Source organism: Manis javanica, chromosome 15 (genome assembly GCF_040802235.1).
Source record: "Manis javanica isolate MJ-LG chromosome 15, MJ_LKY, whole genome shotgun sequence".
Classification (NCBI taxonomy): domain Eukaryota; kingdom Metazoa; phylum Chordata; class Mammalia; order Pholidota; family Manidae; genus Manis; species Manis javanica.
In genome coordinates, this window is record NC_133170.1 from 6,911,420 (window position 1) to 6,936,673 (window position 25,254).

At 43.4% G+C, this 25,254-nt stretch overlaps 1 long non-coding RNA gene across 1 annotated transcript; it reads left to right on the forward strand.

The window, feature by feature from the left end:
* The first annotated feature begins 6,460 nt into the window (after nt 1-6,460).
* Nucleotides 6,461-11,500, forward strand: LOC140846410 (uncharacterized). Its single transcript, XR_012125462.1, has 2 exons — nt 6,461-10,018; nt 10,416-11,500. It is a non-coding gene; the product is annotated as an uncharacterized lncRNA (long non-coding RNA).
* The last annotated feature ends 13,754 nt before the right edge of the window (nt 11,501-25,254 follow it).

Consider the following 25,254-nt stretch of genomic DNA (forward strand, 5'->3'; position numbering starts at 1 on the left):
CTTTATCATCCCGGAAGACCCAATGAGCTCAGACCCTTTCCAGGTTCAATATGGCTTGAGAGTCAGCACCAGTGACCCACTGGAATTCTCCTGAAAAGTGTTTATTTCATCACATTCACCGTTTCCTCCTTCAAAGGGTTTCTCAGCTTATCATAGCACCTCCTCTCCAGTGGTTTTCAAACCAGGATATATACCTTTGGGGGAAAGTTTTAAGAATTTTCAGGATGTGTATAGGTATGAATAGCTTCTACAGGAACCAATTTCTGTGTCTCAGCTTCCATTTGTGTTCTCATAAACTCGAGCTGCCTGGGAACGTTTATGGTCTGCTAGTATTCAAATCACCTTCTCCCAACATACAAAATAAGGCATCCCTCCCAGCCACCCCAAAATTTGTATGATGTGTGAAGTGCAGGGTGGGGAATATACATTCTCTGAAGCACAAAATAAAGGAACTATTCAGCCTTATTTCATCCAGATACCCAAATGACCGACACACACCTTGAGTAATTAGCTATTTATCTACTACTACACAAAAAATTACCCCAAAATTTAGTAGCTGAAAAACAATAAACACAGGCTCCTAGGGAGCCTATTCACTAATGGTATGATGGGAGCTTTATCACATATTTGAACCCTTAAGATATATGCAAGGAATCTTGGCTTCATGAGAGGCTAAAGAGTAAGTTTCCAGCTGGAATTTTGTCCCTCTGGTCACATAATCAAGTCAGGTGATCTAACTGGTTAGGCTAGTTGAAAACCAGTGAAGAAACTGACCTTGGGGTTTAAATAGCACATCATAAATTCTACTGTCCGTATATTAGCCAAGAGTCAAAAGTCAAACATCCGGGCCTGTCCAAAGCTATAAATCAACCTATTGCCCATCCACACATTCCCATAAATGGCCTTTCCATTAAGAATCCTTGGTGCAAATCTGATAAAATAAGGGGTTTTATATACATTAGGAAAACATCTAGACATATGTGACTCAGTTACTTGGAGGTCACTCATTCATGACACCCAGTAAGTGCCTTTAGTGCTTATTACGGAGGAATTCTGAAAGTATCGGTTAGGAGAGAAGAGGAAGGCACAGCGGTCCTCGTGAGAGCCCCGTTTCCCTTTCTGCTCCCACTCTTGTCTTTTAAACATTTTTACTTCCTCATCTACACTGGGCTTCCGCTCTCAATGGTTTCAAGTTCCCTCTCCTTAAAAAGCCAGTGTGACCTTGCTATCGGGTCCAAATTTAACCTTCTGGTAGCTACAATTTCTGCTTCCCCCTTCTAACATGGATTATATGCTCATTTCTCTTATTCCTGCATGCCTAGGTGCTGGGCTCCTATCAGGTCATCTCTAAGGTCATCCCAAGATACAAGTTAGACTTCCTGCTCTAGGAGATAGAATAGCCTTAATGTGTCATCCCAAATTAAAAATAAACCCCACAATGTTCATATCTAAGTTTATTCATATCTATGTTTGTTTTTCCCAAGCAAACAGGTTAACACTGACTTGTAACTTTTAATATTTATGTGGTCATTTTCATGATTGATTCCATTCACTTGTTATTTTCTTTGCAATCAGAGTTTTCTCCTCAATAAATTTGCTCTCAATTCTTTGGCTATATTGAATTTTAGTGTGTATATCTTGCTGATAAATAAAATTTTGGAATGATGAGAACTCTAAGAGGTCATCTATGAGGTATGTCAACATAGTAGGTCTAGTCATTTATCCCCACATCTCTAACGCAGCTTGGAACCATGACTGATCCTTAGCAAAGCCACAAGAATGTGGTCCTCAGAATGTTCTTCGTGTCACCAATTAATTGATGGTTTTATTGCTTATACCCAGAGCAATGCACAGTGCCATAGCAACCTGTCAATTTACTTTGTGCGAAATCCAGATTGATGCTGTACACCTGGTTTCCTTGTTGAGGTCCTGAGATTCCGCTGTTATCACTGGTAGCATAGCAAGTTATGCCTGTGTGACCAGTTCCCCAATAAAAGCCTCATACTCTGAATCCTGAATGGACTTTTCCTGAGAAAGACATTCCCCCTATGTGGCCAGCTGGTCTCGACAGAGAATCCACATCCGGTGTGGCTTCAGATGAGGAAGGAACATGCGCTGGACCTCTCTACACACTATCTGAGGCATGTCTTTTTCCTATGGCCTTAGCTGTGCGTTTAAGATGCTCTTGAGTCTTGTGAGTCTTCTGGCACATCACCAAAGTTGGGTTGATCTTGGGACCCCTTAAACACCATATATCCAAGCCACATACATATTGCCTTTGTAATACCTCTGCTAACTAGTCATCCTTTGCCGGAGTCCTGCTCCAGCGGGTCCAGGGGTCCCCAAAGGATGAACGGCATCGGTGAGTGAGGACACAGACACTAGCACCGATGCTAAACTGGCCTGTTTATTAACAGAAACTTCAAGCTTTGGTTAGGGGATTGGTTAGATAAAATCACCATAAAATCATCATTAAGCATGTGTCATTAGGTGATTTATGGCATAATCTGCTTCTCGGAATATTTCCTTACTTTCTCAAACATGAAAGGTCATTATTTTTTCTTCCTCAAGATTTTTCTGTTGCTCTCATACCTTTAGATTCTAATCTTGGGTTAATTTCTACAAGGCGCCACACTGTTTTCTGAATGAGTCTTAAAACCTGCTTAACCGGACTCCCACCTAGGCCTGCCGTGGGGGCGTGTTTTTTCCATAGTTCCCTGGAACTATTTACAGTAGAATGAGAAGCATTCATTCTGTTGACTATGACAATGCATGCTGTAATTTCTATAGTAGTGATTCATAAGGGGACTCTTCCAAGATTTTCCCACCTGTTTCCCTGACCCACACCCCATGTTGGTCACCTCTTGTTTCTCCTGGGGGGCCAAGCTGGCCAGGGAGCTCTTCCCTAAAGTCACCTGAACCTTCTATTTCCAACCCCAGGGACAATAACCTACCGGCCTGGGGGGAATGCGCAGGGTCACAGCTGAGTTTTATGATTGCTCTACGGCTCCTAACTGACCTTTCTCTGGGGGCTTTTTCTGATTCATGAGGGCTGCTGGGATTTGGGGAATGGTCAGATTAAGAAATAGAGGAGACATCAGTAGCCTCCCCTCTGGAGGCCCGCTGTGTGGCCTCCACCCACCGGCCTCCTGGGCTGGGCCATCAGGCAGGTGGAGTCGGTTGGTATTTAAATATGTCTGGTAATGGTAAATTCACTACTTCTTTGTGGCACATGAATTCAAAATCATTTGGCTTTAAAACCACACAATACAATATTTTCACTAAAACTGAACAGAAATACTGAGTGATTGGCAAGAAACTATTCTCTCAGAGCACCATCCTTTTTCAGAATTTAGAAGAACCTCAAGTTGGTAATTATAATTTTTCATCAGAGATTATATCTAGAAGTAGGAAAAAAAATCCACCTCACATGACAATCATGCAAAGACAAATAATAAGCCTGGGGAGGATGCGGGAAAACAGGAACCCTCACACAAGGCTGGTAATTATGTAAAACAGCACAGTCACTTTGGAGAAGGAACTTTTCCTTGCAGCGGTTCCTCAAAATGTTGAACATGGAGCTATCATGTGACCCAGCAATTCTACTCCTCAGGATATACCCAAGAAAATCAAAACATATCTGCAAACAAAAACCTGCACACAAATGTTTACAGCAGCACTATTCATCATAGCAAAAAGGTAGAAACAACTCAAAATATCCATCAGCTGAGGAATGGATAAATGCAACGTGATATTGCTATACAGTGGAATATTATTAAGCAATAGAAAGAAATGAAGTAATGATACATGTTATCACATGGATGAATCCTGAAGACATGTTAAGTGAAAGACGCCGTCACAAAGGACTACACAGCATATGATTCCATGTTATAAAATGTCCAGAGTAGGGAAGCCCATAGAGACAGAGAGCCGATGGGTGAATGGGATTGACTGCTATAGGTATCTCTTCAGGGTGATGGAAACGTTCTAAAAGTCACTGTGGTGATCGTTGCACAATTTTGTGACTATCTTAAAAGGCATCGAATTTTACGTTTTAAATGGGTGAGTTCTATGGCATGTGAATTACATCTCAATAGGTGTTATTTTTAAAAAATCAACTTTGGAACCTTCAATTCATTATTTCTACACTACAAAAACATATCATTGTATATGGCACTATGTATTATGAATAGTTTACAAGCATGTATTACTCATAAAATATTTTTAAATTATATGCTACAGGAATCCTTTGCTAGTTGCTAACTTTAACTAGATAAGACTCCAGGACTATTTATTAAAATAAAAAATCTAGCAGAGTTATTGGGATTTTTTTTCCCCATCGTGAATGAAAGAAGAGGAGCGATGATCTTCTTTCTGAATTTGCAGCATAAATAAGAATTTCTACTATTGACACATACAGAGATGTCAGTTATAACATTACTAACAGGGCAACAAATTATCAAGTAAAGCAACAAATTATCAAGCAAAGCAACCACAGGAATTGTAAGCCTCAAAGGAGTTCAGGCAGCACATCTGCTTATTTCTGGGAGTATCTGGAGTCAAGATAACAACCCTTGGCCAGACTATGGAAACCATAACATAGTCACTGGTTGATGAGGTGGTCTTGTGCTCCTGAAGCACTGAGACAGATATATCAGATGGTCTATCTTGCTTAACATACTTTCAGGATTTATCATGTGCATCTGCCTCCTGGTTTGAGGTCAGCACCATGGGTGGTCACGTAGGAGTATATCTACATGACCAGGTTCCTCTGAGAACCCTGGGCCCTGAGACCTAAAGTGGGCTTACCTGGGCAGAGACATCTTGTACATGTTCCTGTAATTCACAGCTAGACTGGAAGCACCTCAGTGTGACTTGCTTGTAGAGAGGACCTGGAAGTCTACACCTAATCTTTCTGGACTTCCCCTGGGCATGCATAACTGATTTTTTTTGCTGATCCTATATATATTGTATCCTTTGTTCTAACAAACATCAGCCATGATTATAATCTGTTAGTCAAATGAGTTCTAACAAATCTCCAAACTAGCATATTCTTGGGACCCTCAAAGTATAAAGTTATTCTTAAGAATATAGTAACTAAAATTCTCAGTTTTAGTCATTTCACAAGACTCTCTTTTAAAATTACACTTCCAAGAACTGATTAATAATAACAAGAAATAGAATATGGGAGAAATAGTTGTGAATATTCATGCCATCTCCATATTGCGCAGAAAAAAAATATCGATATTTTTCTGAATATCCACCATTTAACATTTGACAAAATCAGATATTTTGAACAAGTTTATATCACAGAAAGATATTTCTTCCTCTGTGCTATAAAAGAGAGGAACCTATCTCTTTCTGAGACTTCCTTTTGTTCATCAAAAAGGTTTGCACTGATAAAGCCAAACTTTATCTAACTGATTTTCATTATTTAGCATTATAAGCAAAAGAAAAGGCCTGTGGATATCAATATTACTGGCAAAAATGCAGTGAAGAATGAATAAGATCTTACAATAATGGTGAAATAGGAGCATGTGGCATTACTTTTCCACAACTTGATGTTGTTCATGAGCGAACAGAATTACCTAAGTTATTTCTGAATAGAAATCATGTACTTTTCACCAAAAGGCCTTCCTTCCTGTACAAACACAAATAAGCAATAATAAAATAAGTGGCAGACAAGTAAAATACGATTCCTGTGTTGTCTTCTTTTGTTTTATATATAAAAATGAACTTTTCGGAAGACAACAGTCTCTCTGTAAGTATATGAGGTATGCATGTGGAACCTTATCATACAGAACAGAGTAATAACTCCCTGAGTTTGTGAAAACAAAACAAAAACCAGCAAGATTGTCCTCTATTATGAGCCAGGAAATTGTTCCATAGATCAGGAATGAGAAATACTGTTTTTCTGCAAGTTCTTGCCTCTTATTGTGCCCAGTTCTTCCTATGTATGTATGTATTCACTTATTAATTTGGTTTCTAGCTTTACTGAAAAAAAAATGTATATATATATATATATATATATATATATATATATATATATATATATATAAAATACATATCTATATATTGACATAGTATCTATACTGAGGTATGTGTTTTGTTACCAGGTCAACTAGCCTAATCCTGCAGTGATGGTCCTGGGATAAAAGTTTTTCTTTGAAAGTCTATTTCCAATAGCTAGAGGTGTATCTCTGAGATCCTTCTAAGTATGAGAACAAAACCCAGTAGAGATTCTTTAAAATGAAAAATGTGACTATTAAAAAAAATTACACATGGCATAAGTCAAGGACTCAGTAACAAGTCAAAAAAATATGAGAAACCCTATGAGATAAGAATACCTGAAAATACCCAAGATGCACTCAGGTGATCGGGGTTAATATCAATGAGAAAAGACCTGAATGTAATTGTGCCTGATACTGCTAAAATACCAATTTTGTACTGTAGGACCCCAACCTCCCTGAGAAATAAGTTAGCCTAAGAGTAGCCATCTTGAAGCCCAAAAAGCCATTCTGATATATGACTCAGAGGGAACAACTGAAACCAGGTAACTCCTCTGGAAAAAACAAGTTAATCAATCATGACTGCTGGCAGCGCTAACCTTTCGGTTAGTTAAGCATAAAAGCTGACCCTACCTTGCTACACCCCCAGGACGTGGCACTAACCCAGAAATCGTAGGTTTGAAAAATTACTGCCTTTGTAGTATTGTTATCTTGCTATGTAGTATTGTTATCTTGTTACTACAACATAATCTGTAACCATGGTAATTCTCTAGGGCTGAATGCCTCAGAAAATCCTATATAACCACTTAGTTGTAAGTACTCAGGGTCCTCGTTGAGACCTGCTGCGACGGGCTGACTTGGACCCCAACTAGTTGGCTTCCGAATAAATTCCTCTTGCTTGTTGCATCAAGAAACGTCTTTGGTGAGTGATTTGGGGCGGCGCCTTCCTCAGGGGAATCCAACATTTGGGGGCTCGTCCGGGATCATGCGCTCACCCCGCTTCACTCCCGAAGTCGCTCTTGGAGGAAGAGGTAAGATTAGTGGCGCCTTGAGTTGTCTGTGTTCTGTCTTCTGTTTTTCAGTGAGACCGGTCAGAATTCTGAAAAGGGGTACCCACTGTCTGGCAGCTGTCCCGATCCCGTAAAGGGGTCGAGACTGCGGTCGGTAGACGTACTAGGAGCACCGCAGGCTGCAACCCTGGGGGACGCCTCGGGGAGGTTGGGAGGCCAGGGACGCCTGGTAGCCTCCCGTCTGTTTTTCTGGCAAGGTGAATCTGATGAGATAGGGTTGATTTTCAGGAGCCAGGAATATCAACCCTCTGATTCCTTTCGGTTTCTGTTTGAAAATCTGAGAAAAAACAAAAAGCGGCCGCTGTGTGTCTAATCTGTGTGTGTCTCTGTTTTTTGTGTCTTTCATGTGCCTAATAATTGTTATACTGACAATGGGACAGACTCAGACAACCCCCTAAGTGTGTAAATGAATATATCTTTCTACCTCCGGATGGTATTAATGAAATTGATTTAAAGACAAGCGCTTGTGAAAATTGAGTGTTCTAAAACTTCCAGAAAACCTGATAAAAAAGTGTTAAGCATTAATGCTAATTTGAGTTTGCCTGAGGCGGGCATGTCCTGGTAGTTGTCGGCTGCCTGAGTTTACCTAGAGTCATTTGAGTCATGTTATCTGCTAAATCTTTTAAGAATAGAATGCTTAGAAGCTTGGCTTTGTCTAGTGTTCAGTGGGGGTCTTGTGAGTAGGCTAGCATAGTTGTTGCAGGTAAGTGAACTGGATAAGTGTGGCAAGTGAACACCTTTTTAATTGTGTGTTGCAGTGTGTATGCCTACCTGCAGCCTGAGAATCTTTGTAGTAACTTAAAGCCTTAGAGTTTTGTTAAGTTGAGAAGATGTGCTCTGTGTTTGCTGGGAGATTGTGCTGTGAAGCTCATGGTTGCAGAAATTGTAGAATGTGTTCGTAAGTTTGTCAGTCTAGGAAATGTTGGTTTGACAGTTTGCAGTGTCCTGCTTCTCAGTGTTCACTGGAGCTTGAAGTTTCTAATAGTTTTGAGTTCTGGTTAGAACTGCTTAAAGTGATAGAGAGGGCATTTCTCTATGTTGAAAGATCACAGCAGTTTCTCATGCTTAAAGTCTCAGTGAGTTGCCATGAAATCGTAATGTTAAAGGGACTAAAAGCTAAAGTTTGTTAACAACTGTATAACCTTTATTTGCCTTTGAAATATTTTGTTATTAAAAATGATTGCATGGCCTGAAAAATTGAATTCCTAAGTAGAATAGTAACAAAGCTTTTTTCAGCTGATTAAATGCACTTAGTTAACAAACCAAAATTTATTAAACTGTAGAATCTGGATAAGATTATGTTTCTCCCAGAAAAACAGGTTTCACTGTAAAGGTTTAGATAGACGAACGTGTGACCACTTTTGAGAAAAGTTGTAATAGATTTTTTGAGAACCACCAGGTCTTCTTGTTTAATTTATATGCTGTATGTTTAAAAAAAAAAAAAAAACATGGGGGACTCTCCATATTTTTTAATGCAAATAATCTTAGAGCTTTTAATAGAATTTGCATAGCAGCTTATATCTACTATTAAAGAGTAAAACATTCTTGAAGCTTTCAGGGAAGACCTGTAAACTTAAGCACTTTCTCTGCTTTTTTGTATCTGGTCTTAGACACTTATGCTGAGTTATGTTCTTATTATTTTCACTGTTTGTAAGCTATTGATTGTAAGCCAAAGGTCATCATTTCTCAGTCCCTAAATGAAGAAGTAAAATGCCTGACCTCTTTCATCTCAAATCATATTTCTGGTCATATCTGAATATCTGTGTGAAAGAAAGAGACATTTAAATTTGAGATTCTGCTTAAACTTTTAAGTTGAATTTGACTATAGCCATATTCATTCTTTGTATGTATCTCTAACAGGTCTTTTGTATGCCTGGTGATATTATACTCTGCCTTGAGTTTAGACAGTTCTTTCAGCTAAATATGAATTCTTATTGTAGCTTTTTTCCCCTCCTGAAGATGAAAGCAGAAGAATCTACCATCTGCTACCATTCTCTCAAGAATGCTTAGTAACCTAGAATTAGTTTGACTTTCTGTATGTTGTCTTTAAAAATTGACAGCAGCAGTCTCCCCTGCTGCCCCACTTTTTAAGATATCTTGTTTACTGTGCTGAGTATATAGACAATAAATGTGTAATGATAGTTCTAAAAAAATTAAATGCAAAAAGGTGCTTTTACCTCTAGTTAACTCTGATATTTTCCAGAGGGCCCCTGGAACATGTCAGAAGAATTTTTCTCACTAGAGAAAGTATTTGACTAATTTGGCTTATTTATCTGATATATATATATATTTATTTACCAGGAAAGCACTGTCAAAGAGAATGATGCTAAACTTTGTTACTAAATGTTTTGTATTACAGAAATATCAGAATTTCCTTATGTCAACTGTTTTACAGTAAGCTCTCATCAGATCTTTAACCATTGTCATTTGTAAGTCTTTTGTCATTTATAGTATTATCCCTAAACTGGTAAAGAACTAGATTTCAGCAGAACAGGTATTAGTTACATAAGATTACATAAACTAAAGAAAATGATTTTGTGTCTTTTTGTTTCAAATGTTGCTGGTAAAATGTTTTAACCTTGTTCTCTTAAACTGACAACAGTTTAGTAAATGACTATCTTTATGAGCAGAATTGAAACATCCTTCTCTCTACTTGATCCCTCCAGAGTTTAAAAACTTTCAGTGACTGTTTTTGTATTCCATGGCAGTATGTTTATTTGCACGAGTTCAATAAGAATCTGCTTTCCTTGTGAGAAGACTACTTAAGAACACTGGTTATACTACCAGGGCTTTGACTGGAATGTCGTACCTAAGAGACATGTGCATAGACTCAGATGTGAACAACTTTAAAGAACTAAGATTGACTTTATAAAGCCAACAAAGCCCCTTGGAAGAACTGGCCTAGTACCTTGCTTACAGAGTTCCCAGCAGCCTTACCAGGTGAGTAAAGAAGGTCACTTCCTGGCAGGTGCAGAGACCTCGAGAAGAGAAGAATTCATCCAAATCTACAGGTACTGCAGGTAAAGCCTGATGGCAAGTCTGGCTTGGCTGTCTGGCCTCAAGAGGCCTTTAAAAGTTCAATCTGAAATTCCTTACAAAAAGTTCCAGCAAAGCATATTTAAAAGAGCCTGTGTAATCAATTGCTCTTCTTGCTGCACCTGTGCAAATAATCAAGCCAGCTGTTAATTATTTTCTTAACCTAGTTACTTCTAGTAAAAATGAGAGTGATTTTAGAGAGAAGTATCGTTTCAATAATGTAGCCTCCTTCCAGAATAAAAAATCCAACTCCAGATGTTGCTACATAACCTAATAACACAATTTGTTTTATCTTGCCTAGAAGCCACAAAACTGCAAATAGTAATAAAAATGAAACCCAGAATAGAAGCGCCAGCCTTCTGAAGCTCTCTCAACTGACCAGTGATGGAGACCTAGCTGCACCCTTTACTGCGCCCCCTTCTCAGCACGAAGCAGCCAGAGCGGTCATCGCCCCTTTTCCCTAGCAGCAGCTAGAGTATCTGTAGAAGAAAGAATGAGACCATACCCATAGCCTTCCCTGGTAAAAACAGGTATTTAATCCCTCCTCCCAAGGGATGGTGGGCTTGTAACACTGGAGTGACCCCATGTGTCTCTACTTCTGCCTTCAACTCCTCCCGTGATTTCTGTATCATAGTCCAGTTAGTACCCAGACTAATGTATCATGATGACTTATCATTCGTGGCAGAATTAGAACCTAAACTAAGGTATAAAAGAGAGCCAGTCTCACTCACTCTAGCTGTATTACTAAGAGTAGGAGTCGCAGCCGGAGTAGGACCAGGGGCAGCTGCAATTATACAAGAAAACCAACATTATGAAGGACTAAGAATAGCTATCGATGAAGATTTGAGAACTATAGAACAGTCTATTTCTAAACTTGAAAAGTCCCTAACCTCTCTCTCTGAAGTAGTGCTGCAAAATAGACGAGGGTTAGATTTACTATTTCTAAAAGAAAGTGGATTGTGTGCAGCTCAAAAAGAAGAATGTTGCTTCTATGCAGACCATACTGGAGTAGTAAGAGACTCAATGTCTAAATTAAGAGAAAGATTAGATCAGCGAAAGCGAGAACGAGAAGCTAACCAGAGCCTGTTTGAATCCTGGTTTTCTAGATCCCCATGGCTTACAACTCTAATATCCACTTTGGCAGGACCCCTGCTTATTTTTATATTGCTCCTCACCTTAGGTCCCTGCATTTTAAATCGAGTAATAACCTTTATTAGAGAAAGAGTAAGTGCTGTGCAGGTGCTAATGCTGAGACAACAGTATCATACCCTCACACATCAAGAAGACACCAACATTCCATGATTAGAATGTTCAGAAAAAGAAGTGGGGAATGTAGGACCCCAACCTCCCTGAGAAATAAGTTAGCCTAAGAGTAGCCATCTTGAAGCCCAAAAAGCCATTCTGATATATGACTCAGAGGGAACAACTGAAACCAGGTAACTCCTCTGGAAAAAACAAGTTAATCAATCATGACTGCTGGCAGCGCTAACCTTTCGGTTAGTTAAGCATAAAAGCTGACCCTACCTTGCTACACCCCCAGGACGTGGCACTAACCCAGAAATCGTAGGTTTGAAAAATTACTGCCTTTGTAGTATTGTTATCTTGCTATGTAGTATTGTTATCTTGTTACTACAACATAATCTGTAACCATGGTAATTCTCTAGGGCTGAATGCCTCAGAAAATCCTATATAACCACTTAGTTGTAAGTACTCAGGGTCCTCGTTGAGACCTGCTGCGACGGGCTGACTTGGACCCCAACTAGTTGGCTTCCGAATAAATTCCTCTTGCTTGTTGCATCAAGAAACGTCTTTGGTGAGTGATTTGGGGCGGCGCCTTCCTCAGGGGAATCCAACAGTACCATCCAACAAAATGTTGCAGTAAAAGCAAAGGCCAGAGGAAATAAGTAAAAGATACAAGAGAGCAAGATTTTGGCAATGATGACCTGGCCCTACTCAGACACCAGGGAAATTCCCTACGGTGAACACAAACGCTCTGGTCGCGCCATAGTTAACATCTATTGTAGGATAGGGGTGGTTCACTTGACCTCGTGACCGGTTGGATCAAGGATTTCTTAGTTTGGATTAGCTGTACACTTCCTGTTGCTTTAATTCCATTCTCCCCTAAGTAAACCTCTGATTGTATAAATGCTTCCCAGTGACCTAAATAGAGGACATGAAAAAAATACATCATTTTCACTATAAAATTTTAATGACAGATATCCTGGTCTATAGGTTCTTGTGAGTTTAGATTCAGACCAGGACTTATACTATTGGCTCCCATATTCTTAGGCCTTCAGTCTTGAATATGTTCCACCACTCCAGCTTGCAGGCAACAGACCGTGGGACTTGACTTCTGTAACCACAGGAGCCAATTATTCTTATCTGTATGTCTTTATCTATCTTATTAGTTCTGCTTTTCTAAGATACCCTGAAACAATAAAGAACCAGTAGAGAGGACAGAACCTAGAGGGAGCCAAAGGGAGAAAACGAGACTAGAGAGGCAGGCAAAAGCCATATCAAGTAGCCCCGGAGTCCTTGGTGGGAAAATGTCGATTTTATTTGAAATGCATTGAAAATCCATTGCAAGGTTTTACTGAAGAGAGTGACATCTTATTTATATGTTGAAAAGTTTATTGTGGGTGCAGTGAGATGAGTGCAATAGAGGAAAACAAGACTGACAGCAGACAGGTCAGGTAAAAGGCTTTTTTCACTAATCCAGGTGAGACCCTGAAGCAGCTAAAAGCTAATGGCAACAGTATAGATGGAAGGAAATGAAGAGTTTAGGGAGATATTTCAAGGTCAGTATTGATTGGATTTGGTGACTGAGGAGATAAGAGCATTAGAGAAAGATACCTCCAGGCTCCTGAAAGGAGAAATTGGGTGAATGGTGGTATAATTCACTGGGAAATCGAAGAGGAAATGGTAAATATGCAGTTGAAAATAGAAGCTCAAAGGGGATTTTAGAAAACTGGGGATGTATTTGTTCGTAGATGGTCCCTGAAGCCATGGTTGTGGATAATGATGCCTATGGAAGAGAGCATGAAGAAGAAAAGCCAGCCCAAGTCTTTGAGTTTTGAGAATCTGGACATTTAAAGACTGGAGGAAGGGGATAAACTGAACAAGGAGACTAAGAAGAAACGACTATAGTGTAGGCAGAAAACCAGGAGCGCATAGTATCAAAGAGCTGCTGAAAGACAAGGAAAATGAAGATTGAAAAGCAGCCACTGGATTTCAAGACAAGGAGGTCGTTGAAAACCTCGGTAAGAGTCATTTCAGGCCAGACGCAGTGGCAGAGGAATACATATGAGGTGACAGGAGGTGTAGATGTCTAAGAAATACAGACACAAAAGGAGGAGACAGGCCACAGAATAATCGCTCAAAAAAAACAGTGGTTTTTGTTACTACTATTTTATAGTTATTTAATAAAGTTTATAAGTACTCAGGAGTTTTCACTTATGTATATTTACTTATGTTTCTACTATTAATTTTATTTTTTAAAATATGCAATGCATCCAAATGGCTCCAAATTCAAAAGGAACAAAAAGCGAAATGTTCGCTTCCCAGCCTGTCCCTCAACCCCCATTTTCTTTCCCACAGGCACCAACGTTGTGACTTTAGCTACCTGATTCTTCTTAGCTGCACCGTAAGTATTCAATTACAGATATTTCTGCACTTTCTTTAACCAGTGTGCTATCGAGATACATGTGGCTTGTTACCAGTCTTACCCTATTACAAATAGTGAAGCCATTGGATGTGTCATTTCACGTATGTGTGTGTCTCAGGTTTGTCTCCCTGGAAGCAGAGATTCTGGTGGAGATTCTTGAGTGAGTGATTTATTAGGAGAACACTCTCAGGAGAAACCTGAGAGTAAGAGAAGCAGGACAGGGAAGGGGAAGAATAAAGCACGAAGGTGGCTTCAAGTAAGTCTGGATTCAGTCTGCTCCTACAGGGAGCTCTGAAGTATAAACTGCAAACAGAATCTGCCCTTAGGCTACGGATCAGAACGTTTGCACCCCTATAGAGATGGTCACTGGTTATGGGCTACCCCAGGGTCAGGGGCTGGGGGTAGTAATGGGGATCAGCGCATAAATCCAGGCACTGCAGGCCCAAGGGCTGTAATCATCCACAGGCAATCCTCTGGGGTTGTAGGTGGAAGCCATTCTTATCAGCATCCACACTTGCTGGGGGGGGTGGGCATACCAAAAAGGTAGCAGGGATCCCCAAGGATCTAGGCAGGGTCACCAACAGGTTCTGCAACAGTGAGTGCAACTGTAAGATCAATTCCTAGGAGGAAAATTGCTGTAGGCAGCTAACATTGCTACTTGCGTCTTCAAACAATATCCATCCACCCCACCCCTGCCCAATCCTTGTTCCTAATAGAACCCTGGTTTTATTTGAAGTAGCTGTATGCCCAGTATTAATAATTATTATTATAGAAATTAACATTCATTTGTGTGCCTTGAAGGCAACAAATTATAAGTGTGCCTTCACAAAACTTAACTCACTTTATTCTCTCAATGTCTCCACCTCTGTCTGAGAGAGACGTATCAGTACTCTTGCAAAAAATCTTCAATATTAAGAACACGTAATTCATTGACAGTGAATTTTGAGTAAGTTTGCTCTCCTAACAACTAGCTAAGATCCACTCCCTAAAAGTATGATGTTTTTTAACTTGGGGACATGGGGCAATAGTAATCTCATTAGCCTAGGGTATTTGGGAAAGGAGCCACACCCCAAAACTGCAGTGAGAAGGTACAGTCCCACAAGAGAACCTGAGATTGAGGAAAAGATGGATTCCATGGGAGGAACAGACTGCAAAACGAATGTCCCTGCATTACCAAAAGACAAGTTTGACCCATCCTGAGATTTCTGCACTATAGTCTGTGGGAAAATAGACTTGTCTCTGTTTGCTGTGTTCCTGCAAATTTACAGTCTCTTGGGCCATGGGCGTTGAACTACTGGGAAGGTGAGATGTTTGCTTGTGTGTCCCCAGAAACATTTGCTCTTTACAACCCTGCTTGTGGAGACATTTCTGCCATTTAAAGGGTAATAAAACCCCTCTTATCTTACCTGGAGTCAAAGCCTTTTGTTCCAGGACAGGGAACTTTCCCTCCACTCTAGAGATACCTTAACACGATTTAAACTATCTCCCTAAGTGTTTACACATCAAAAGAGGAGAAAACCCTAGTTATAATCTCAAAGAGGGTGGTTTACCTTTCCCTAGAGACAATTTAGATAATTTAGACTCCAAAGATAAATTAGCTTCCAAAGGATTGAATCGGAGAGTCGTCTTCTGCTCCCAAGGAAAATTAAATTGACATTAGGGGCAAAGATTTTTCTCCCTCCTTGGAGAAGGGGAAAGAGGAAAGGTCCTCTCTCCCTACATAAACTCCCAGATCCATATTCCGGAGCCCCCTTCCTATAGCATGGTCTCACCATACATGCTGGCTTCGCCTCGAGCTCTCTCTGCACCTCACTGGGTGGGGTGTAGGCGTGAGGGACAAACGCAGCAACAGTTACTCCGCCTGGGGAGTAAAGCTCAGGTATGTCTGATGTTTTTGCTGCTGTGTATCTCTCTCTCTCCCCCTACCTTCCTGTCTATGGATATGCAAGTAGGGTAACATCTCTGACCCATCCCAGTTTCTGACTTGGCATAATCTTACTTTAAGAAATTAGTGAATTTGTAAGACCCACTGGCCTTATTCCGGTCTGCGCTTCCCCCTAGTGAGGAGACGAAGGCCACGGCAGATCGATGCAACAAGCAAGAGGTTTGTTATTATTCCAGGTAGCTGGGGTCCAAGTGTCTGCCTCATACAGGTTTCAACAAGGACCCCGAGCACTCAAAGCCAAGGGTTTATATAGCATTTTCAAAGCACTTAACTCATAGTAATTTTCCACAGCTATAAATTATTCTTGCAAGACATACATCCCGGGGTTAGGCAAGGGCAAGATAAGACCACCCCTCAATTGTCAGGGTGGTTCTGCACGATAAGCTTGGTATGTAGGATTAAATGACCAAGGCCAGCTGACCAGGGGTCACCGCTGCCTGATTCCGGTGCTCATGATTGATTAACTTGTTTTTCAAGGCCTTACCCAGTTCCTGTTTTTCTTTTTAAGTCACACACTCAGAAAATGGCTTCTAGGCCCTTAAGATGGCTACTCTTATGCTAACCTATTTCTGTTCTTACAGAATTATTTTTCCAAATAGTGGTTCAACCAACATTGAGTTTATAGTATATATAAAATATCACTTATCTACTTTCCTGTTTAAAATGGAGGAAATCTAAACATGAGGGAACATTGAGAAAATCCAAATGGACGAACATTCCAGAAACCTATTGGTCTATGTGCTTCAAAAATAATGTCACGGGAGACAAAGTCTGAGGAATTGTTCAAGGTTAAAGAAGACCTTTAACCTTCTGAAATGTCTGAAGGGGGAAGGGTTTACAGAGGGTATTTACTGGAACAGTTTGTAAATTTGCATAAGGACTATATTGATAATAACAATGTGTTGATGTTCAATTTCCTGTATTTGGTAATTAGACTGGTTTTACAAGAGAATATCTTGTTGTTAGATGATAAAACTAAATTATTCGGGTGTGACAGGTTATGATATCTGTTTTAGTTTCAAAGGGAGAGAGAGAAAAAAAGGAAATGTGGTGTTTACTGAACATTGGTGATCTAGGTGAAGGGGTTCCAGAGTTTATGGCACTGTTCTTGCAACTTTTCTCTAAAATATTTTTCAAAATTAAAAAAAAAAGGAAAAGTAACCCCATCAAGAGAAAAATCTAATATGGGGCAGGCCCTGGGCTAACCACAGCCCTAGGGAGAGCATCATGAATGCGGATATTCCAGGCCTCAAAAACCTGCCAGTCTAGTGAAGGAGATGAACTAGCAAGTCGATACGTGCAATAAAGAAGCATAGTGTTTCAGAATATGATTATGACCATTTTCTTCACGTGGCTTATGTGTCTCCATTCTCTCGATTCCCCTCCGATCTCCCTCGCTGCTACTTCTGTGTTCGCTGTTAAATTCTCTCCATTTCCCCAAACTCTATGTTCTGGAGCTCACGTTATGGACATGGACTGTAAGAATAGAAATAGGTTAGCATAAGCATAGCCATCTTAAAGGCCTAGAAGCCATTTTCTGAGTACGTGACTTAGAAAGAAAAACTGGAACTGGGTAAGGCCTTGAAAAACAAGTTAATCATGAGCACCGGGTGGTGGGCAGCTGTGACCCTTGGTCAGCTAACCTTGGTCACTAAATCTTACATACCAAGCTTATCGTGCAGAACCTCCCTAACCATTGAGGAGTAGTCTTACCCTGCCCTTGCTTAACCCCAGGATATATGTCTTGCAAGAATAATGTATAGTTATAGAAAATTGCTATGAGTTAAGTGCTTTGAAATTGCTATATAAACCCTTGGCTCTGAGTGCTCGGGGTCCTTGTTGAAACCCGCTGCGTCGGGCTGACTTGGACCCCAACTAGTTGGCTAAATAAAGACTTTGCTTGAATTTACATCTCTATGCCTGTGTAGTTTGTTCTCTAGAGAAGCCTCGGAAGCCTGGACCCTAACAGGACCTCTTCCCTACCCTGTCCCTCATGCTCCTTAGGTGGACTGAACTAGTGATACAGCTTTAAAGATCATCGACAAGCCAGTAACCCCCTAAGGTGCACGTCCATCCTGGGCCTCCCTCTCTTCTGAACTCCTGCCTATTCACCATCTCCAACTGGATGTCAGACAGGCATGGAAAATATCTGAAAACAAACTCTTGATTTCCTTTCAAACCTACTCCTTCCATAGCATTACCTATTTCAAGGAACAAAAGCTTTTTCCTTCCATGTTTAGGGCAAACACCTTGGAGGCACCTTTGACATCTGTCTTTCTCTCAAACTGCATGAATCCTTTAATTAATTTCATTGGACTTAAATTCAGCCATAATCTGACCACCTTGTGGCACTTCACAGCTACCACTGTTCCAAACCATTGTTGGAGAAGAAGACATTTCCTCTACCCCCTTGAGGTTCTTCTAGTTGGTCTGAGAATCAAACTGACATGACATAGATTAACAGGAGAAAAAAACATTTAATTGCGTGTACTTAGGGAATCCCTAGACATAGATTCCAAAGACAGTCAGGAAAATGAAGTATATATGTGGTCCTGAACTAAGAAGAGGAGGGTAGGGGTCTGGGACTTCAAAGGAAAAGAGAAACAATTCACAGGAAGGTGAAAGAATAAGCATTGTGTGGACAAATGCCTGAACGGGCCACCCAGAGGCCATGGGGAGGAGAGGGATTTTAACGCCCTGAGCCACATGCCCCCCAGTCTACCACGCCTAGTTCATATTGTGCTGTACTTCTCTAAGGGGAGGGCTCTCCTCCTGGAGCAATTCCTCCATGCAAATTCTTTTTAAGCAGTTGGAGCCTGGGGGGCAGGTCAAAGTGTCTTTCTGAGCCTTGGGCCTTGACTGTTTTCAGTGCTCAGGTCACCGTGGCACATCCTGGAGCAGTCTGCCCCCGGCCCCTACACCATCACTATTTCCTGCCCAGATTACTGCAATAATTTCCTAATTAATCTCTACAAATCTCTGTATCTAGTCTTCATACTGTTAAACTGCAAGCCAGATCATGTTGCCCTCGGCTCAAAGCCTCCAAGGGCATCCCATCTCACTGTGATTTACGGCCCCACCCAGCCCTTATCTCCCTGACCTCGTCTCCTTATATTCTTCTCCAGGTTCCCTCAGCTCCAACCACACTGGCCTCCTTTCTGTCCCCTAAATGCAGTATGCGTCTACCTCAGGACCTTTGCTCTTGATTGTCCTTCTGTCTGGAGCCCTCTTCATCGCATTACCATGTGGCTTCCTCCCTCCCTTCCTCCAGGTTTCTATTCAGATGTCACCTTCATGGCGAAGATTTCCCTGACCACCCCATGTATTCTTTTTTTAATTTCTGCCCTCTACCCCCAGGACTGCCTAACCCGTTGCTCTCTTAGTTTTTTTCCATAGTACTTACTCCCATTTGATATATTATCTATTTGTCATTTTTTATTTGTAGTTTTTTTGTGTTCCCCAATTAAATGTAAACTCCCTGAGAGCAAAAACAGTTATGTTCACTGTTTTATCCCTAGACTAGACCAATGCCTGTCACATACTACATGTTCAATAAACACTTGTTGAATGTGTACACAGTATGTAGGGAACACACATAGAATTTACACAGAATCATAGATTATCATTGTATTTGGTTAAAAGCCTTGGAAAACAGAGAACAAGATCATGTAGATATGGGTATTTGGAGGATTTTCAATACTATAGGAAAATTGCCCTAGTCCACAAGAAAGAAGGAAGTTGGATGGCTGGCTCTGAAACTAGCTAGGGCTAGTCCTTGCAGGATTTTGCTAACGAAAGCCGGGCCGTTATCAGAACCTATGGCTTCAGGGACCCCATATCTGGGGACGATTTCCTCAATTAATCTTTTTGCTACTACCTGGCTAGTCTCATGCTTGGTTGGAAAAGCCTCCACCCACCTAGAGACATTATGGTATCTACCATAACCAGCAAACACTTATACCATACTTCCCTGGTTTTACTTTGGTGAAGTCTATTTCCCAATTCCTCCCTGGAGCCCTCCCCCTTTCCCGGGTACCTGCTGGGTGCAGCCCTCTTGGGGCTGGTCTTAGCATTGCACAGCTACTGCATTCTTTCATGATCTGACGAGCTGCCTCATTCTGGTGGGGAAACACCAACTGCGCAGACTGGAAAAGGCTGAGCAGCTTTTTCCAGCCTAGATGGGTGGACTTATGCAGATTAGCAAGCATGTACTGTCCTAATACTTCTGGCAGGATCAATCTACCTTCTTGGTCTCTATTCCAATTTCCCTCCCCAAACACTTTCCCCGATACTTGTTTCCTAATCCACTCAAGATCCCGAGGGGAATACTCAGGTTTGGGTGGCAGGGCGGGCAGTTCAGGTATAGGTATCTTGAGGGCTGTAAGTACAAGGGAATCCGAGAGGGCCGCCCTCCTAGCTTCCGCATCAGCATGGCTGTTGCCGATAGCTTCAGGTGTCCTCTTTGGTTGGTGGCCCAGTACATGTATAACCGCTACCGCCTTTGGTTTTTCTATAGCGGCTAATAGTCTTTGGACTTCTTGCAGATTCCTCAGTCCTTTCCCTTCCGCGGAACGGAATTCTCTTTCTTGGTAGATGGCACCGTGGACGTGGACAGTGCCAAAGGCATACCTGCTATCTGTGTAGATGTTGGCCCGCTTGCCTTCTGCTCTTTCCAGGGCCTCTGCGAGAGCAATAAGTTCCGCCTTCTGTGCTGAGGTGCCAGGGGGCAAAGCTGCGCTCCAGACAACTTCCCCTTCATGGGTTACTACTGCTGCCCCTGCTCTCTTGACCCCCTCCTGCACAAAGCTGCTCCCATCTGTATACCAGTTTAGCTCACAATTCGGTAACGGTGTGTCTTTCAGGTCTGCTCGAACCTGGATAATTTTGGAAAGGATGTCTCTACAGTTGTGGATGGGGGTCGACAGATCTGGGTCTGGCAGAAGGGTGGCAGGATTTAGGGTCACAGGGTCAGAGAAGGCAATTCGTGGAGAATCTAGTAGGAGCCCTTGATAGTGGGTGAGTCTTGCATTCGTCATCCATTTTCCTGGAGGATGCCTGAGGATCCCCTCTACAGTATGTGGGGCTGTTACCCATGGGTTCTGGCCAAAAGTCAGCTTATCTGCCTCTTTTACTAGTAGGGCGCTGGCTGCTAGGATATGCAAACAAGGTGGCCACCCAGAGGCCACTGGGTCTAGCTCCTTGGACAAATGGGCCACAGGTCTTTTCCACGGGCCCAGCTGCTGAGCCAGGACTCCTTTAGCCACTCCTTTCTTTTCATCTACAAATAGGATGAAGGGTTTTTCCGGGTCTGGCAGAGATAGGGCGGGGGCTCGGAGGAGGGCTTCTTTCAGTCTGTCAAAGGCCTCTTGTTGTTCCTGATTCCATTGCCAGCTCGGCCCTTCTCTGGTCGCCTCATATAGCGGTCGGGCTATCTCTGCGTACCCTGGAATCTAGAGCCTGCAGAACCCAGCTGAGCCAAGAAATTCCCTCACTCCCCAGGGTGAGGAAGGGATGGGGATAGTCAGGATAGTTTGTTTCATGGCCTGTGTTACCCATCTGGCTCCATTAGATATTTTGTACCCCAGGTAGACCACTGACCTCTGACAGATGTGGGCTTTCTTGGCACTGGCTCGATATCCCAGTTCGCCTAGTTCAGCCAGCAAGTTCCCCGTGGCTTCTTCGCACTCCTCACGGGTTTCTGTGGCCAGCAACAGGTCATCCACAAACTGCAGCAGTGTCACGCAGGGGTGGCTCCTGCAAAAGGGCTCCAGGTCCTGGCTTAGGGCTTCATTGAATAAGGTGGGAGAGTTCTTGAAGCCCTGTGGCAGTCTAGTCCAGGTAAGCTGCCCTTTTCTTCCTCCCCCTGACTCCTGCCACTCAAAGGCAAACAAAGGCTAATTAACTTCAGAGAGTGGGATACTGAAGAAGGCATCTTTCAGGTCCAGAGTAGTATACCACACATGTGAGGGTGGCAGGTGGCTGAGTAGGGTGTAAGGGTTGGGCACTGTAGAGTGGATGTCTTCTACCTTCTCATTGACCTTTCGCAAGTCCTGCACCAGTCTGTAATCTCCGCTGCCAGGCTTCTTTACCGGAAGCAGGGGCGTATTCTATGCAGATCGGCAGGTTTTAAGGATTCCTGTCTCCAACAGTCTGTGGATATGGGGTGCTATCCCTTTCCTAGCCTCTTCTGGTATTGGATACTGCCGGACCTGGATGGGTAGGGCTGCGGCTTTGAGTTGAACAACGACCGGGGGTAGATGTTTGGTGAGACCAATTCTTCTGGTTTCGGCTCATGCGGAAGGGAACTCCTGCAACCAAGAGTCCATTTCTCCCTGGCCACTCTCTTCTAGATCCGCCTGAAACAGACGATGTTCATCGGCCAGGGACAGAGTCAACACATGCACTGGTCGTAGGGGCTGCCCTTTTTTGTCCATGATCTTTATCCCTTCGGGTTCAAAATGGATGCGCGCCCCGACCTTGGTTAGTAAGTCTCTGCCTAACAATGGTGTGGGGCTCTCAGGTACAACTAGAAATGAGTGAGAGACCTGATGCCTTCCTAGGTCCACTTTTCTGTTAGTGGTCTAGGCACATCTCTTGGACCCTGTCGCTCCCTGGACTATACTTGTGCATCCTGGGTTCAGGGGACCGTGGGCCTGGTTGAGAACTGAATATTCAGCCCCAGTATCTACTATGAACCTAATGGGAGTCCCCTCCACATACAGGGTTACCCAGGACTCGGGGAGGGGTGCCGAGCCCCGTCCCCATCAATTCTCCTTTCTTAGGTGCAGGGTCTTAACGGGGTTCCCTCTTCCTTGTTCCCCCCTTTTGGGGCACTCCCTCTTCCAATGTCTATATCTCTTACACAGGGCGCATTGGTCTCGTCCTAGTCGGGACTGGCGGGGTCCTGTTCCTCGAGGTGGCCTAGGGCCCTCCTTCACCCCGGCCAGGAATATCCTGGCCATCTCCTCCCTCTGCTTCTTGTTCTCCCTCCTCTGAAATTATCTGTCTTCCTTCCTATTTTTCTCCTGCATTACCCATTTCTCTTTCTTCAGCCTTTCCTCTCTGTCTTCTGGAGTTTCCCTAGCATTGAAGACCTTCTCCGCCTGCTGCAGCAGTTCCCTAATAGAGATCTCCCCCCGGTCCTCCCACTTGTGGAGTTTCCTCCGGATATCGGGGGCTGCCTGGCTGATGAATGAGAGGACTACAGCTCATCTATGTTCCTCTGCTTCCGGGTTTATGGGGGTATACTGCCGGTAAGCATCAAACAGCTTTTCTAGATACACGGCTGGGCTTTCCATTTCCCCCTGAACAATAGTTTTTACCTTAGCCAGGTTAGTGGGCCATCTGGCGGCCGCCCAGAGACCGGTCATCAGAGTCTGGCGGTAGACCCGGAGACACTCCCTACTTTCTGCAGTCCCGAAGTCCCAATCCGGGCACGTAAGTGGGAACGCCTCGTCGATGATGGGCTGGAGGGTAGTGGGTCTTCCATTCTCTCTGAGGACGTTTCTCCTGGCCTCATTGAGGATACGCTCTCACTCTTCCGTCGTGAAGAGGGTGCGGAGCAATTGCTGGCAGTCGTCCCATGTGGGACGATGGGTAAACATAATGGACTCCACCAGACCTATAAGACACTTGGGGTCCTCCAAGAAGGGAGGGTTCTGAGTCCTCCAATTATAGAGGTCACTAGATGAAAAGGGCCAGTACTGATATTGTTGAGCTACGCCTGCACCGATGGCACGCACAGGCAGAACCGGCACTGCTCCTTCTGAGGTGGAGGAGGGGGCCTCCCCTTCTTGTTCCCTGGCCCCCCAAGGCCTTAACTGCATTCCTCCCACTCTCCCTGGCCTCCTGCCTTCTCTTGCTGAAGAGTCTGGAGAAGCTGCGGCCGCCTGGTCCCCGCTGGGCTCTCCAACATCGTTTTCTACCCCCTCAGCAGCTTCACCCCCTCCCTCCCACGGAGCCGCATATGGGGGTGGCCGCTCAACTGACAGAAGGGGGTAGAGAGGAGAACTGTCAGGGAGGACAGGAGGCGCACTTGGGATTCTGGCCTGGCGATCAGAGGGCTTTGAATTTTCCTGAGCAACTAGGACGGAGGTCTTTAGTGGGTTGGGGTGAGGTTTCCCTACCGAAAAGGGCCTCAGCCAGGATGGAGGGTTCTCGGCTAGATTTTCCCAGACCAGGATATAGGGGAGTTGGTCAGGGTGGCCCCCAGGGTCTGGTCGGGAGATAATGGCTTTGACTTTGCCGATAAGGTCCAGGGAAAGAGACCCCTGGGTCGGCCAGCCTACTCCAAAGGAAGGCCCCTCGGCCGAGCAAAAGGTGTCAAGCTTACCTTTCTTGATGCCGAGGCCCATATTTAAGGCCCGTTCCTTGACCTTCAGGAAATGGGAAAGGATGAGAGCTTTAGGAGTAGCCTGAGTCTGGCCCATAGTGAGAAAGAAGAAGAAAAAAAAGAATACGAGGAAGACAAAGGCGAAGGATAAAGATGCCACTTCAAACAAGATGACTGTTGTATGTGCTTGTGAACGGGTGCCTGTCGTTGCACAGTTTTTCTTCTGCGGGGGATGCAAATTTATCTGGGATTTGCGGCTGTGACCCCCTTATCCTGTCACGGGAGTCTTCTAGCGGCGGGCACCCTAATGGCTCTTAGTTGCTCGACCCGTGCCTGCGGGGGAATGATTTAGTGGCAGAAAGGAGGGACGGAAAGAACAGGAGAACCTCAAAATAGGAGAAACTTAAAATGAAAAGCGCAGAAAGAAATATAAACCAAAACACAATAAAACAATCAAAAACGACACTAAACACACACACCACATCTGATCGCACTCGCTCGGACTGGTCCTTCTCTCACTCTGGTGCGCACCACACTCACTACTTTCAGGATCCTCAAAAACTTTCATAATTTTCTCGAAAGGCGTCCACTCGGACTGCCGCAGGGTGATGAGCTTGATCTTTTCCTCCTCGGGCACCAGTTTTCTGCCGATCGGATTTGCCTTCCTAAGGCCGAGTCACTCGGACCCTAGGGCCAGGATTGGTTACCTGGGCTTCACCCAGGGTCGCTAACCTGGGGGCCGGGAATACCAACCCGGACGTCCTCACTCGGGATCACTAACTCGAGACCAGACTCGGGATGGCGACTCCCGATTTATGCAGACATGAGGGAGCGACCCTCGAATTACACTGCCCCGTCTGGACAATTAGACCTTGCCTCCAGCCGTCCTTTGTTCTCAGGGAAGCTGCTCGGATCCCCGACGAGCCCCCAAAATGTTAGGGTCCGGAAATCCGGGGATTTCCCGGGAGAACAAAGCACTCAGGCACAGAGATGTAAGTACAAGCAAAGTCTTTATTCAGCCAGCTAGCTGGGGCCGACAGCACCTCCCCTGACACACAGGCCGGGTCAGAGCAGCCGACCCCCAGGCAACTTTAGGTATGGATTATATAGGGTTTTCACAGCCGTTGCACCGAAGCCTGCACATTTCTACAACCAATAATTTTAAAACACATTCTATATTGTAACCAATGGGAAGCATT